Genomic DNA, 14,336 nt, shown 5'->3' with positions numbered 1-14,336 from the left:
TGGCGCTGGTGAACACTCTCAAGGTTCGGTTACACTGCACATAAATACCCACGGAATCAGAAGTATAGACAGCCGTCGCCGTAGCTCATTTGGTACAGCACCGGACGCGAAGCTCTGAGGTCGTTGGTTCGGATCCCAGCAGCGGCTTGTGGTTGTTTTTTCTTCTGCTTTTATTAATCTCCCACTGGTTAAAACTACAAATTAAGAAAAAAAGACATCCGCTATGCTCCTTGGTTTCGTTGTTATTTGAAACCAGGGCATGCATTCTTTGCGGTTGCTGCAATGCAGAGCAAGATTTCATTCGCGTAAATTTCTTTTGCGCAGGTTTTCGAGGCTATTATCCTGTTCTCGGAGCCGGTCGTTAAGGCACCGGCCCGTTTGTGCAATGTCGTATTTCCCGCAGCTTAACGGGATTTCATAGACCAGACCTTTGAAAAGAGTTTGGTGTATTTTGGCACATTGTGTTCGCTTTACGCCACACGTTTGAGTAACGTTGAAAAGCCTAGACAATTTATCCGGTGCAGAAAAGACCACTTCCAAGTTTACTCTGTTGCCTATTTCACCACGTTTCCCCAGTTTCGAATGGGCCGAGCTGTCCGCACACCATGGAAGGGAGCTTTAGTCAAGAGCCTAATAGGTTGAGAGAATCCGGCAACACGGAACAGCTTATCATCTTAGCGGCTGAAGGTATTTATAGGGAAATTAAAAGACATAGCAAGGAAACCACGCTTAACTCGGCGGAAAGCAAACGGAAACTAAGCCTGGTTGTGATACCCTACTTTCACAGTATATCGAACACAATGTGACAAAATAAACTCCTTTTATACCATGTAGCACAGGTCTGGTCTATGAAATCCCGTTGAGCTGCGGGAAATGCTACACTGAACAAACGGGCTGGTGCCTTATCTACCGGCTCCAAGAGCACAATAATAACGTCGAAAACCTGCTCAATAGAAATTTACGCGACCGAAATATCGCTCTGTACTGCAGCAACTGCAAAGAATGCATGCCCAGGTTTCAAAGAACAACGATCATAAGTAGGAGCAAAAAGCAGATAAGAGAAATTATAGAAGCAGAAAGAAGCCATCAAAACAGAAAAAAAAAAGGGGGGGGGGGGGGGGGGGGGCGTGTGCTTCAGCGCAGCGTCCGTAATGCTCCTCGACAAAGAACTAGGATTTCTGCAGGTAGCGGAAGCACACACATAAGGCTCGACATTCAGTTAACGGGCTAGTCCTTTCGGGTATTAAGGGGGTTTTAAAGTGTGATGCCATACTGTTTCTTATGCTTTTATAGTTTTTAATCCTTTCTTGTTTTTATTGACAACGGAAGCCCATGTAGAGCTCGACCCTGCTATGTCATTTGATTTGTTTTCATTTTTTTACCATTTTCCCACGCTGTTGAACGCAACACTAGTTTCGGAAGGCACTTGTTTCATAACAACGGAAGCCCATGTACACACTGACCATGCTATGTCTTTTGGTTCGTCACTATTCACACTCTTTTCACCGTTTTGTTATTTAGCCATTGTTTGGTTTAGGTTTATGGCGTTTTACGTCCCAAAACGACTCACGCTATGAAGGACGACGTAGTGAAGGGCGACGGAAATTTCGACCTCCTGGGGTTTTTTACCGTGCACTAACGTCGCACAGTACACGGGCCTCTAGAATTTCGGCTCCATCGAAATTCGACCGCCGCGGCCGCGTCTTTCGGGTCAGCAGCCGAGCACCATAGCCACTGAGCCAACCGCGGCGGCTTTTTCAACCATTGTGTTTTAATAATAATAATTGGTTTTTGGGGAAAGGAAATGACGCAGTATCTGTATCATATATCGTTGGACACCTGAACCGCGCCGTATGGGAAGGGATAAGGGAGGGAGTGAAAGAAGAAAGGAAGAAATAGGTGCCGTAGTGGAGGGCTCCGGAACAATTTCGACCACCTGGGGATCTTTAACGTGCACTGACATCGCACAGCACACGGGCGCCTTAGCGTTTTTCCTCCATAAAAACGCAGCCGCCGCGGTCGGGTTCGAACCCGGGAACTCCGGCTCAGTAGTCGAGCGCCCTATTTTAATAATGGTTTCAGAAAGCACGTATAATATGACGTTTTGACTTGTACTGCATCCCATGTCACAGAAGCTGCTCATAAATGTCCCTTTTTTCAATTCGCTAGCATTACTGGCTGCGGTGAGTGGTTTCAGCGGTCTGTGCCTGCTCCTTGTGTGCCACACAAACAGAAAAAATCCCAGATAAAAAACGTTTCGCGGGTCGGATTCGAGCCCGGGAATTTCTCGTCCGCGTACGGAAGCTCATAGTAGCGACGAGTGGCAGTCTGTGCGGAAAGGCAGCAGTAGCGGCTGAACGTTCCATGACGTTGTCCTAGGCGGCGTGAGCGAACAGAAGGTGGATGACGTATGCAAACTCCGCCTGCGTTGACGTCATGAAAAGCTACCACGCGCTCGCCTCTAAAACCTCTGCGCGTCTCCCAGTCGCATCGCCCTCGCGCCAAACACCGCCCTGCCAAAATGGGCAATGCCTTGGGGTGTCTTAAACAGTGTCTTACACGCGCCACTGCTGCGAATAAAAGCAACAATGTATGAGTGATGCAGTGTGAACAAGACGGTAGCGGAAATGGTGTCAGTGGTTCAGCAGAAGTAAAGAGAGAATAAATGAAGGTTTTTGCAATAGCCAACAAAAGGGGTTTGCAGTGGTTTGAAAAATAGCGTGGTCAACTGATTGCTAACGCATTCAGACCTTGTTCTTGCAGAGCAGGACTTGTCAATTTTTTTCAATAAAGCTCAGTTGAAACTCGGCACTGTTTTCGTCTTCTTCACTGCCCGTCCTTGTCTGTGCGCGCCGTTTGAACCGACATCGTGGAAGGACTAAAGAAGGAAGCGAAAAATGAAAGGGAGTAAGAGGTGCCGTAGTGGAGGGCTCCGGAATAATTTCTACCACCTGGGGATCTTTAACGTGAACTGACATCGCAAAGCACATGGGCACATCTTGCGTTTCGGAGGGCTCCGGAATAATTTCGACCACCTGGGGATCTTTAACGTGTGCTGTGCGATGTCAGTGCACGTTAAAGATCCCCAGGTGATCGAAATTATTCCGGAGCCCTCCACTACGGCCCCTCCTTCCTCCTTTCTTCTTTCACTCCCTCCCTTATCCCTTCCCTTACGGCGTGGTTCAGGTGTCCAACGATATATGAGACAGATACTGCGCCATTTCCTTTCCCCAAAAACCAATTATTATTATTATTATTCATCGAAACGTTGCCGCCGCGGTCGGGTTCGACCCCAGCTACTCCAGCTCAGTAGCCGACAGCACCTGAAATTAAGGTTTATTTTCTGCCAGCTTACAGATATAAAAGCGTCGTACATTATTTACTTGTTACGAGAACGCAGGAACTGTTACTCTACCTTCTATACTTACACTTGAGTAGCCTAGCATTTTGCCTCTCTCTCACTTTCTCTCTCCCTGTGCTGTTTTTTTTTTTCGTTCCAGAATGCCACGTTGAAACCGCAGCAATTTGGACAAAGGTGACCGGTCTGCAATCCATTAAGTTACATCACTCAGGTAGCTCCAGCACAAACCAAGCAGCTCTCTTGTTCTAGCACTACTTAGCAACTTTCCCGGGTGGATACACTACGGGCCCCTTTTTTCGTGCTTTACAAGCTTCCTCTATCAGGCGCTGCATTACGGAACGAGAAACCAACGCTCGTAGCGACTACGAGAGATCAGCGCCCGCGTCGAGCCTGCAAGTATCATCGACCAGCCCTCGTTACACACACAGCCGCTAGAGGCCGGCACACAACACTCTTACCGTCATTGCCGTTCCGTGGCGTCCTCGCCACTAACAAAGGCACCAGAAAGACAGCAAAGAAGCGCGTTGTCACCTGCTGCAAATTTCATCTCTCTTACTGCGCGTATTTAGGTATTTCGTAATTTTTTTTTTCTTTTTCCACCTCCGCCGATTCGTGTCTCGGCTCCATTCACCTGATAGCCACCTTTGCCCAGAGGAATGGCTCGCCAGGAAGGCCGGCCGCTTTGAAGAGTTTTCTTTATCTTTATGTGGTCACGTGGAAAAGGAGACCAGGAGAAGTTTGGTGGCGAGGTTCCCGGCGGGATTTGGTTCAGGCCGCTATCGCTTCCCGACGCTGAGACCGTCTTTTTGCGCTGACCAAGAACGCCAAGCACTTAGGTTAGGCCCGGAAATTGTTTTTTTTTGTTCGTCGTTGCCCTTGTGTTATGTGTATGTGTGTCGTTGATAGACGTGTACTTTCTACAGCACTTTTTCTCACAAACAATCACAAGAGGGCACTTGGTTTTCACAAATGGGTCTGGTGAAAGAAGACACCATTCAAGGCACGGGCCAAATGTTAACTGTTCTTCGAAGTTTATTCGAAAGATTCTCTTTGTTAAGCACGGTCAACTACAACGCCACTGCAAGGTCCAAAAGCAGCATATAAATCAAACTAAAGTAAACCCCTATTAACTTATAACGAGTAGTCAGATGTCAACATGTCCTTGCATCACATCTAAATGAAAAAGACCCACACTTACGCGCTGCATTTAAAGCCAAGGTATTCTGTGCAGAAGCAAGCAAGTGAAAACTTAGTCGCCGAACTAAGAATTACGCTTTTTTGCATTGCACCGCCGTGGCTTCGTTGTCTTCAATGTGTTTTGGATGCCTTGCAGGTGTTGTGATAGCGAGGTGATTGGCTTTTCTTAAAAATGCAACGATCCTCACTTGGTGGTAGCAGTTCCCCCACTGGTTTGCTCGTCAAAGACGTCCCAGAACAACGCGCTGCTACCGAAGCATATATCGAGTTCCAAACCTCGGAGCTCGCGTGCGCGCAGTCGGAGCCGTGTACGTTATAGAATGCTCCGCACGCCCACGGTGGACAATGGGGGCGAGTCGTGTGCTTCGCAATCATTTTCGGCCTCCTCATCGCGCTCGCCACGGTGATGAGATTGGGAAGCTACTAGTGCGCACTGATTAGAACCAGCAAGAAGGCAACCCGTAAGCTTTCGCAGAGAGTATTAGGCCCGGTGTGCGAGAGGCCGAGCGCGAATAGGACCTCCTCCATTTCATGAAAGGGGAAAACGAGGAAAGAAGAAAAGGAAAGAAACAAAGAAGAAGAAAGGGAGGAAGGAAGCAAAGGGGAACAAAGACTGTAAGAAAGAAAGAAAGAAAGAAAGAAAGAAAGAAAGAAAGAAAGAAAGAAAGAAAGAAAGAAAGAAAGAAAGAAAAAGTATGCTGTGGCGACCTTGGGCAGAGCCACCGCATTTTTCTGTAGCTTAAAGGCGTATATTATACTGCCCTAGTATTCGTGGAATAAAGTTTTATAAATTCGAGCTGGCTTCTGAATGCATGAAAAGTCAGAGAGGTGGTCTCGGTGGATGTTGGTTTATATATACGTGTGTGTGTGTGTGTGTGTGTGTGTGTGTGTGTGTGTGTGTGTGTGTGTGTGTGTGTGTGTGTGTGTGTGTGTGTGTGTGTGTGTGTGTGTGTGTGTGTGTGTGTGTGTGTGTGTGTGTGTGTGTGTCATACATAACAAATTTACTTTTGAAAATTAATTAAATTACACTGCTAATTACCTTCCTGAAAATCTCGCGGAAGTAATTACATTACAAATTACTGGTCTCAAAAAGCAATGACATTACAATTCGTGCCTTAAGTAATGAAAATTACTTTCAAGTTACTTTTTAGTTTCAACGCCAGAAAAGTTGAGCATTGGTCATAGTTCCTGCAAAACTGTCAGATGTTTTGTTTTTTTTTAGCACCGCCACTGAGCTTGAAAATGGGCGCCGCAAATTTTGCGCCTCTTTGAAGATCGCGTCGATCGACTAAGCGCTTACCAGTGGCACCACCGAGCGGTAGTCGGCGAAAACATCCCAGTCGATCCTCTCTGCCTGGCTCTGCTACGCCTACCACGACGTTTGCATTGCCTCAGTTTTGGACAGGACAGCGTGTGCGCGGAAGATAACGCGACAGCAGTGTAGCGTTTCTACGGTACGAAGCAACACAGCAGGAAAAGCAAAACAACCGGAGGATTGGTTAGGGTTATATACGATTGCCTAAACTAGCACCACGCGTCCCCATAGCGCCGGTTTTGTTGTCGCCAGCTTATCAGCACGCGATCGTTTCGCAAAGCTCGGTTCGCATTCGCTCCCGTTTCGACGACGCCATGGTGCGAAGGAAGCTCGAGCGCGGCTCTCGAGGCCATCAGGGGGGGTTATTGATGGCACCAGGATGCAAGGACCGAAGTGTCGAAACGATTCTTCGCATTCAAGCACCAGCTCGGCTAGCGCCTGTTTCGAGCCCCACACGAGACCTTGGGCTCCATCGATCAGCCACGGCGTGAACTTTCAAATGGAAACAGTATACACCGCGGCGAGCTTAAGCGCCTCCTGTTTTCTTGTTCGCTTCTTCTTTTGTCTTTCTTCTCCTTCTGTCCAACAACTTCAGTACGCAGTGTGCCGTGCGGTACGGTGGCCGCGACCAGAGCGGAGTTTGCTCGGCCGGAGTTTACGAGCCACCTGGTGGGTCGATCGGAAAGCTCCAGCCCAAAGGGGCCTCGCAGCGTGTGAATTGCATTTGCAAAGCAGATGCCGGACCTCCCGGCCTTGCTTTGAAATTCCGAACGGGCAGTGTTCGAAGTGCGGGTGCGCGCGTTATTCCGCATCACATTATTTGCGGAATTAAATGAAATGGTCTCATCCTCAGCGCTCATTCTAAACTCGACACACGGCGGTGGGCGTTGTTGATAACATGCTAAGGCCAGAGTGAGACTGCGTCGAACGCGACAGGCGTGGCCGTGCAACGCGCTTTGGCATTGAAATTCCGCGTATAAACTTGGGGCAGTCGCGGACAAAGTGTAGAGACAAGCTCGTTGCGTAAGAGCAAAACAGCAAAACAGAGTCGACTCCACCGCCATCTATCTCTCTCTCATTTACAGCGGTAGCTACTAGTACGACATTCCTCAGTTTGACGTAGCCGCTTGAATAATAATAATAATAATTGTTTTTTGGTGGAAAGGAAATGGCGCAGTATCTGTCTCATATATCGTTGGACACCTGAACCGCGCCGTACGGAAAGGGATAAAGGAGGGAGCGAAAGAAGAAAGGAAGAAGAGGTGCCGTAGTGGAGGGCTCCGGAATAATTTCGACCACCTGGGGATCTTCAACGTGCGCTGACATCGCACAGCACACGGGCGCCTTAGCGTTTTTCCTTCATAAAAACGCAGCCGCCGCGGTCGGGTTCGAACCCGGGAACTCCTTAAATCGAAATTGGTTTTTGAGGAAAGAATTGTCACATGTCCGTAAAGGAAGGGAAAGAGGCTGGGGTGGCCAAGCATATATGCTGCTGGACTGCGGAGTGGGCCTTGTTCGTTCGCTGAGGCACAGCTTTTCCCCGATGGCTTGGGCGCTCAGGGTGCCGGAGGAACAGCTGCTCAGCGGTGTCGTCTCGGGCCTTGCTCCTCTCTCTCTACTGCCCCGCCTTCCTTGTTTCCCCGTCCATTCGGGCGATCCATCTTCCCAGGCTGCAGTGTCTCCCTGGCCCCCCCCCCCCCCTCTCATCGCCGGCGCCTGCCGGATTCTCGGTCTTCCCCGGACCTCCCGCCACCTTGGCTCGTTCCCCCCACAGCCGGCGCCCCTGTCATTTTTGCGGGGTGTTCAGCTGCTGTTGCGTCTCGACAGCCTAACTGGGCTGGACTCTCCAATGTGGCGCATGCTCATGTCCACAGCGTCGCCGAACGCGGGCAGCTTAGTCCGAAGGGAGGGGAGAACGGAAGGAGGTGAGGATTGTTTTCCTGCCGACTCTGCAAATGGGCCGTTCACTTCATGCAGATCACCGCCAGTCCTCTTGACCAGTCGAATGCTTGTCGGCGCGCGAATAAAGACGACGTCCAGGCTGTCGGCATTCGGACCCCTAATGAGCGTTGGCCCCCGACACCCGACGGTTCCTGGTGCCATACAGCCTCTTGCTCAAGCGCCTCCGGGGTCCCACAAAGGGCAGATGCCGCCAGAGATAGCGGACCCCCGGAGACGCGTGGCGCACTGTTACACAGCTATACGCTTCCAAATTCGTACAATCCGGATTGCGCTTTCTGTGGTGAAGTGGCTAACTTATACCATTCGGAATGGGCATGTCAGAACAATTCAGTTATTCGAAGAACCAATAACCCAACAACTGAGGACTGGGAGACAGGCAACGCTGTCCAGCCCACATTCGGAAGATCAGCTTTCGCTGTTGAAACGGGCAAGAGCGGCGGCAACAGCCAATGGTCTCCTGGAATGAGGGCGCACCCAACCAACTGCTATTTCCTCTATGCATTAAACGTTTTCCCACTCACTCACAGTGGCCGCCGAAGTGATGGTTGTGTTCTCTTCTACAGTTATGCTTCTGCTCAGGCAGCTGGAGGTTGAACTGCAGTGAAACGAAAAATTGTCTAGTACATTGCGCAAAACGCTACTACACCTCATTGATGTTTTTCACTGATGGTGCTTCGCAGGTGGAATTAGCACAGAACGTCGCCTTTAGCATGCTAAACGTTGTGTAGCATTTAAAGGCTTTAGGCGGGGTAAGCGAATGTAGCGGAACTGCGTGCAACGTTCTCGCAGGGCACATCGTCTCGAGAAAGGTCGTGCAGTCTTGCGCAAGATGTTTCCGGGCTTCAGTTGTGCGTCAGTAGGCTTCCAGCTTGCTGCCTTTTTTACATCTTGAGGGTAACCGGGTGAATAAAGAAGTTGCGGACTAATCCCTGCTATCCCTGGATTAACCTGCAACAGCAATGAACGCGTGATTTGTAGTGTTTTGTCACATGTACGTAGCGAGTATTCTGACCAATATGGCCACCAAACAGCGGAGACCGAGCACTTATGTCATGTCTGCTTAGAGTCATTTCCTGCTCCTGGCGTCTTGGCGGGGAAATTTGTTCGTGTTCAAAATTTTTTCCCGTGCTATCACGTGTTCCAGGAGAGGCCAGTCAGGGGAAATAATAAAGGAAGAGGACACAAGCGTTCGCACAAGCGCACACATTTAATGCACACAACGAAACTGTACTGACCTTCGGCTCCAGAATCTTCAGAGCCTGGCACTTAACGAAGAAGACGACGAGAAGCGCCGAACGCTCCGTCCCTCGTGCGGGCTCTGGACTGACCGCTGCCTCTGGTCTGTACCTGGACTGTACCGCTAGTTGTTCGAGCCGCAGCGCCTTGCAAGACGTTCGTTATTAAGGCGCGTTGACGTCACGTCGGCCAAAGCGAGATCCTCAATGCTCCAACTGCACTTGACCGCCGACGCGTTCGGCGGCTTCGGCGCACTCTGACCGCACTTGCGGAGACTTGGAGCATGTCTCTATTTCGCGCCGAGTGCGCCAACCGCCACCGGGCCGTCCAGACCGGTTCCGCCTCTTGTCGGGGCGGCGCTGCTTCGCAATTCTACAAGAGATGGCGCGTGGAGCGTTCTGCGCAATCTGCGCATGCGCTACTGCTGGCGCAGCCGCTGAGCCGCGTCGGAGCGGTCGGACTGTAGGAGGGCCGAATTCGGACCTGGCGCGGCGTCGCCAGCCTGACGTGACTGACCTAAAGCTCCTGAATAGACTAGGGACTTTAGACTGGCCACCGTCGGCGCTCGCCGGCGCCGAGGACACCGGAGTATAAACGCGCCTTAATTACAACTGGTGTAGGTGCGGGGTACCTCCACTCAGAAAACTCAACAAACAGTCAACACTCCACTCAACACTCAGAATACTACCACACACGAAGAAAACAAACTCGCCCAAACACTTGCGAGCGCCTGCAAGCGCACATATGAGGAAGGCCACAAATGCGTGATCGAACGCTTAAAAGAATGCATAACAATAAAAGACACTCCCTCCGTTTGTTAGGAAATAATAAATGGTCTCTTTTCCATTAAACTGAAACGCGCAATGGTAAATTCTTCGTATCTCATACAGTAGCATTGCTTTTCATTACAGAGAATTGCTTATCGGCATATTTTCCAATAACATCAAAGCCGGGAGTGCCTCCAAAGATTATGTCACCTGAGAGATCGTGTCTTTCCAATTGTGCTTTCGTTTCCCTTTCGTTCGCAATCTGCGCGTCATTTCTGTTTGATATGGTCTGTAGGTCGCATGCATTGTCGTTTCATGCCACCTGCGTTTGATGTAGTCTCTGCTGGTCCTCAGGTTACTTTAGGCAAGTAACAAATGAAATAATAAATAAACAGCAGTCACAATAGCACTACTATCCACATTTTTACTCTTTCACATTTGTCTGACGTTAATAATACTAGAGAGAGAGAGAGAGCATGAAAAGGAAACGCAGGGAGGTTAACCAGATGTGAGTCTCCGGTTAGCTACCCTACACTGGGGATGGGGGATAGGGGTTAGAAAGATGACAGAGAGGAAAACGCAAAAAAAAAAGGAACGTGCACACGTGGAGACACACACACACACAAGGCGTTCCATTTAACTTCTTTCACACAGGTCGGTAGATTGCAAGAAGCGCAAAAGCGCTTGCACGGCCTTCTTCTGCGACGGTAGGTCCTTTCGATGTTGTAGAATTCTTTTTTCGGATAGCGGTTGGTCGTCCAGTTGGTCAAGTTCGTGGCTAAGGCATGCCCTCTGTGGACTGTACTGCGGGCAGGAGCACAATATATGGCCAATTGATTCTTCATGGCCGCAGTGGTCACGGGTTGGGGTGTCGGTCATCCCTATGCGGAAGGCATAGGCTTTAGTAAAGGCAACACCCAACCAAAGTCGATATAAAAGCGTGGCGTCTCTACGGCGAAGCTGTGATGGCGCTCGAAGACTTAATGTTGGATCAAGTGAGTACAGTCACGTATTTCTTAAATGTGGCTCATTCCATTGCGACTCGGTGCACTGCCGAGCAAGTAGGCGGAGCTTCCGTGCCGCGTCAGTTCTAGAAAGAGGAATTGGGACGTGGCGCTCCTCAGTATGGGCTGAGCGGGCAGCGTGATCCGCCCGTTCATTGCCGATAATCCCACAGTGACTTGGAAGCCACTGGAACGTTATTTCATGGCCGGCATCACTTACATGGTGTAACGTCTCTGCAATATGGAAGATTAGTTGTTCGTGCGGTCCGCGTCGTAGAGGTGACAGTAGAGACTGCAGTGCCGCCTTCGAATCGCGGAATATTGTCCATTTGTGTGGCGCTGCGAGCTTACTTCCGAAAGTCAAAACTAAACTAGTTATGGCAAACAATCCGCTTTATTTTCAGCAATCACTGTCTGGAACTCGCTTCCCAAGATCATTAAATCATCCCGTACCGAAGCATCATTCCATAAAAACTTGAAAAAGGATTTAAATTTTAATTACCCTCCATTACCATGCCAATGAACCCTGTATTTACTGTGCATTGCTTTTATTGCTCTAGTGCTTTTAATTACTATTGTGTTATATTTTTCGCCGTGTTTCTAAATATGTGTGTAAAATTGAGCATGTTTATTGAAATTTTTTGCTTTGAATATTAATTCCCACTGCACCTGTTTTCCGCTATGTAGTTGATATGTGCCATATTTTTATCATGCGTCATAGACGCAGTTAATAACAGGAGGTCACCCCTTTCAGTTTCTACTTTGGGACTTCCTTCTGTACAAATTAATTTCAATAAACCACAGTCGCAACCACCCCTTCTGCAATGTTCCCTTTGCTGCACCAAGTGCACGACCTGCGAGGCCTCCTTTGGTACCTTATTAACCAGCCTTGACTGAAAATAAAACCTACGCAAGTATACTCTAAACACGAAAGGAATAAAAAGGGAGTAAACCGTCCCCCAGCGCACTCCCTTTAAGAGGCAGGTATACTGCCCAAGCCGTGGGGTAGATTCCCATCACTAAAAATACGGAACACTTACGGATTGCAACGGAAAGAAATTCCCTCCTCAAAAGACGCGTAGTTCAGCAGTTACGAAGATTTTAGCCGAGCTTTCAACCTCGTCTATTTGCTTACCTCATGATATCCGGTGCCGCGATCAAAACCTTCCTCCCATTGCTAATAATAATAATAATTGGTTTTTGGAGAAAGGGAATGGCGCAGTATCTGTCTCATATATCTTTGGACACCTGAACCGCGCCATAAGGGAAGGGATAAAGGAGGGAGTGAAAGAAGAAAGGAAGAATAGGTGCCGTAGTGGAAGGCTCCGGAATAATTTCGACCACCTGGGGATCTTTAACTGCATCAAATTGCTACGCTTTGCAGTGGGAATATACCTCCGTTGCCAAGAGTAAGCATTTCGTATATTTCGAGATCGAAATCTACTCCAAAACATCAGAAGCAGCATACCCTGCCCCTCAAGGAAGAGGACAACTTACTCCTTTTTTACTCCCGCATTGGCCTATTTAGAGTGTAAGCGCTCGTTGAAGTGAAGGGCAAGTTCTGGGGCAGTTCTGAGACAGGCGCAAATGAGGGGAGCACAGAGGCCCACTGGGTTCCCGCTGCATTCGAGTCATCCCTCCGGACATAGTCGTCGGCCTACCGCAGACGCTGTAAGTGCTTGCGTATAGAGCCCTGAGAACCGACGCGAAAATGCCCGTCGACGTCGTTCGTAACAATACGGCGCAGCAGCAGCTGGCACTATCCACCCCGCAACGCCGTTTGCGATGATGTCGGCCCATTTCAACCGCCCAAAGTGCGCTCCGCGATACGGCCGGTCCTATGTTCCTTTTGTCCCTTATCTTTTTTTTTTCTTTTTCTTGTCCTTTACCAAAGCAGTGTTAGCGTATTTGAACTTCCTTTTCCCCGGGTTTCCCTAAGGCGGCAGTATTGCGAAGGAAAAAGGAACATCGAAATATGAAGTACAAAGTCCTGTCTGTCGCGCGGAACAGACTGGACAGACGGCAGACGGAACATGAGCCTGCGCCGTATGCCTGTATCACCCAGACCGCACAGCCATACCACGCTGAAAGTGGAATGGTCGCGAGTGTGCCGTGTTGGGATTGGATACACCTCAGCACGCCAGAAACTTGTTTGCATTAAAGCATCGGTGTTTCAGACGACGAAACGAAGCGCTCGGAGGAATTTGGCCGCGTCAGCCCCAGGCCGGAGCGCGCGAATCTCTGCATAACTAAACTATACGGAGCACGTGTGTTGTAGATGGAAGCTGCCGCTTGCATCGTCAGTAAATATTGCTCGCCGTTTGAAACAGGAATACTTGCCGGATATACATATTTGGTGTTTTTCACACGCGGTGAAGAACAAAAAGAAAGATCAGCCTGCTTTCTCGGTTATGATGACGACTCTCTTCAAATTGCAAAGCTATTTGTCAACAACCATTCGCTGGCGTTTTCTTGATCGACTCTGTTCCGCAATGTGTAGCCTCTCGTCCTTACTGCCCACGTTGAAACAGGTTCACGGGGCTTCTCGTGACTTCGGAAATAAATAAAAACAAAAAGAGAGATTTTAATGCAAGGACAGGCATAAGAAAAAAGCAGTGAAGCTTTAAAAGTGATCGCACTACGCTCCATTAGCACCCATGGTGTTCTAGAAAGCCCGCCTAACTATCCCGGCAAAAGTTTTCATCGATCTCCACACAGGAGCTAGGAAAATAATTTCTCGCAGGAATACAGGCAAGCATGGCGTGCATCTCGATTCGAGGGGATTACTGCGAGCGCGTGCAAAATGACAGCAAGGTTATTTTTTTTTCTTTTTCATTCCAGATTTTAATGATCCGGATGTAGGCACTTAAAGAAGATTACTTTTACACCTCACATGGACCACGTTACCTTACATGGACCATTACTCTACGTGTACAACACGACCACAAATGCAGAATTCTAGAGAGGGCCACCCTTACAAATATTTCGGTTGACACGGACTGCATATAAGATCTCTATAGACCGTCCAAAAAGTTTTTATGTCTTAAGACTGTCTGTATAGGTCGCCTAAAGAAAATTTTACAGCGTCGCCATGGATTCAAACAAATCTCATGTTATGTTCAAAAAAATATCTTCATAAATATTCAAGAAATATTCAGAAATATTGGCACAACAAAACCGCTGGACAAAGCCGCGTGGCTAAGCCACTCGTTTTCTTTTTTTTTCCTGCGAAGAGAGACTCACAGAGGATTTTTTTTTTTTCTGAGTAAACAATGTCGACTAGTCCTGTCTCCGTGGGAGTATAGCGCAACCGAAAACCACACCCAATCGCACGCGGGCCGACGACAGCCGACACTCGGTTAATCAAGCTTGACAGCGACTGAAAATTTGTTTGAATTGCGCGTAGTTCGAATTTAAAAAAAAAAAAGTCTTTTTTATACGCCTGATGTTGACGGGACCAAAACGTCGGTTCGAATAAACAGGGTGTTCGAATT

Source organism: Amblyomma americanum, chromosome 3 (assembly GCF_052857255.1).
Source record: "Amblyomma americanum isolate KBUSLIRL-KWMA chromosome 3, ASM5285725v1, whole genome shotgun sequence".
Lineage (NCBI taxonomy): Eukaryota > Metazoa > Arthropoda > Arachnida > Ixodida > Ixodidae > Amblyomma > Amblyomma americanum.
The sequence above is the reverse complement of the archived record's forward strand: the minus strand, read 5'-3'. Positions refer to the sequence as shown.